Raw genomic sequence first — 2,444 nt, 5'->3', positions numbered from 1 at the left:
ATACATTCGATCACACATTAAACATGCCACCTTTCCCACAACATTTTGAAATGCCTAAATTTGATAGATATCAAGGGAAGGGTAATCCTAGAGATCATATCAGAGAATTTTTTATGTCATGTATAGAAGTTGCCTCAAAAGATACTTATTTAATAAGACTATTTCCTAAAAGTCTGGGAGGTCCGGCTTTAGAGTGGTTTTCATATTTACCACCAACCATCACATCATTGGGAGAATTAGCTGAATAGTTTATTGCAAACTTCTCACACAACATTGACACCCCAGTTACTTTGATGGACTTGTGTGCCGCTAAACAATATGAGAATGACACATTTGCATCCTTCATAGAATGATGGAGGGCTCTCTATAGGAGGTGCAAGATAGTTATCCCAAAAATAGAGCAAGTGGATATGGTCATAGAAAATTTGATTCCTAAGATTAAATATTTGATACAAATGTAATGTTTAACCACATTCAAACAAATCACAGAAAAGGCTCTCAAATGTGAGAAGGTACTAGTAGAACAAGGTCTTATTAAGTATGGCAACACCAAGAACAATGACAAATAGAAGTTTTGGTCGAAAAATAGAAATGTGACCAATGATGGTATTGTAGATGCCAGAATGATAAACATAACTCAACCCATTTTATCTTTGGGAACAAGTTAGTCATCTAATCCACATATAGGGAATAACACAACCTCAGCAAATGTAAATGCTACACAAAACATGAACACAAGATACCCTAGGGTAAATGCTCCAAGAATAAATTACACACCTCTAGGACAAACCTATTGAGTCAGCACTAAAAAAGTTAATATAGACAGACATGATCACTTTACCTGAAGTAAGAATGTATGAACCAGGTCCTTTCAAACCCACATGGTAGAATGATAATGATTTCTATGATTATCATTGGACTAAAGGTCACAAAACAACAAGTTTCTACAAATTGAAAAAATTGGTCCAAGATATGATAGACCAAGGGAACATCACAATTGATACTAATAAAACCTCAACAAACACAAATCATATGATTTTTAAGGATCCTTTTGTTAAGCATGACAAAGGGAAAGCTACCACATCAGGTACCCAAGACAATATAGCTAACTACACAAAGGTCTCATACGACTACACTATTGATGCCATTAGCTCAGGAAATATAGCAAACAATAATTAATAAGAAACACTTGACCAAGATGACCAATATCAAGACACTCACACAGATGATAGAAATCTTTGTCTCAGAGACTGGGGGCATGATCAACCATCTCACTCAAGTTGGTTTGAAGATGAACTCATAGAACACATTATGGATGTCAAATATACACATAAAGAGTATGAAGAGGGATTTAACATAAATCTTGATAAAATAGCCTATGATATAGACAAATCTTGTAAGTCAAATGATACAGTCACTACAATCACCATAACTCCCAGAGATAGAGACTATGTAGTAGTTACTCGTAGATCAAAGGTAACTTTACAAGGAATACCACAAAATCAACCACCAGTAGTAGGGACTTACAATGTTGTTGAGAAACTTAAGAAAACTCCAACACAAATATCATTATTCAAACTATTTCATATTTCACCCACTCATAGAGCTATACTGGACAAAGCACTTCAAGATTTGGTAGTGGACAGAGATATAGATGAAAATGCCTTCTAGTCTATGGTGGAAAATCCGACACAAGGCACATGTGTTGCATTCACAGAACAAGATATTCCTAGTGATAGACTGCTTCATAATGACCCACTACATTTGGAATCTTACATTCATAAGAGAAGAATCAGAAGAGTACTCATAGATGGGGGAGCTGGTCTCAACATTTGTACTTTAAAGCTAGTCAAAGCAATAGGATATTTTGAACTTCACATTGATTCTTCCAAGAGGATAAATATCAAGGCTTACGATGATGAAGAATGTCCATCAAAAGGCATTGTAACATTACCCATACAAGTAGGACCCATAACGACAGAGGTCGCTTTTCAAGTCTTGGACAGAGAACTAGGATATAACATGTTACTGGGTTGGCCATGGATCCACACCATGCAAGCAGTACCATCCATATCTCATCAGTGTGTCAAATTCTCGTACAATGCTATTGAAATCACCATAAAGGGTGATCCAAATCCATTCCAATATTGCAATTACCTGAAAGACAGTGTGGATAATCAGGCACGTATCAATCAGGCCTCACCTCTCACTACACAACTTGAAACATTAAAGATCACAGAAACAAAAAAGGATATGCCTACAACATCCTCCTTATAGATAAAAGATATGGGTTGTGGAGAGTATTCTATTGCAAATACTTTAAGTGGGAAACAATTGTCTCTTTCTCCTAAGTCCTTTGGAAAACCTCAAACTACAGTGCAAAAATGGGACAAAGGAAAAGAAATTGTCAGATATATAGACTCATGCTCTTTCATTAAATGGGG

This window comes from Cryptomeria japonica, chromosome 7, assembly GCF_030272615.1.
Source record: "Cryptomeria japonica chromosome 7, Sugi_1.0, whole genome shotgun sequence".
NCBI lineage: Eukaryota > Viridiplantae > Streptophyta > Pinopsida > Cupressales > Cupressaceae > Cryptomeria > Cryptomeria japonica.
Note: the sequence above shows the minus strand (reverse complement) of the source record.